Below are 502 nucleotides of genomic sequence, written 5' to 3' on the forward strand. Positions count from 1 at the left end.
ATATAATAAATCACCATATTATGATATGATAAAATGAAGCTATAGAATTTTAATAGAAAAAATCTAGAGATAATGATATTGAGTAAATGATTAAATTCGTTTTTAAGTGATAATATTTTTAAAATTAGTCATCGAAAAATTTTTTTAATTAATTTTTTAAAATATTTTAAGTTAATTAAGTTGGTCATTCTGTCACTCCTTTTGTTGATGGCGTTAAAGTTTATTGATGAGATATAAGTGACACTACAGTTTACACCATCTAAAATTTTTAATTGACTGTTAATATGATAAATAAGTTTATAAAATTAAATCAAATTAAAATCTAACTGAAAAAAAACTTTGAGACATTGAAATCTTTTAATTTAGAATTAATTTGATCTAATTTAATAAACTTATCATATTAATTGCTAATTATAATTGTGTATTGTGGTGCCATTTTACATGCTACTTTAACAAGTTCTGATGCCATTAGCAATGAAAGTAATGAAAGGATTAATATGAT

Source organism: Arachis ipaensis, chromosome B08 (assembly GCF_000816755.2).
Source record: "Arachis ipaensis cultivar K30076 chromosome B08, Araip1.1, whole genome shotgun sequence".
Classification (NCBI taxonomy): Eukaryota; Viridiplantae; Streptophyta; class Magnoliopsida; order Fabales; family Fabaceae; genus Arachis; species Arachis ipaensis.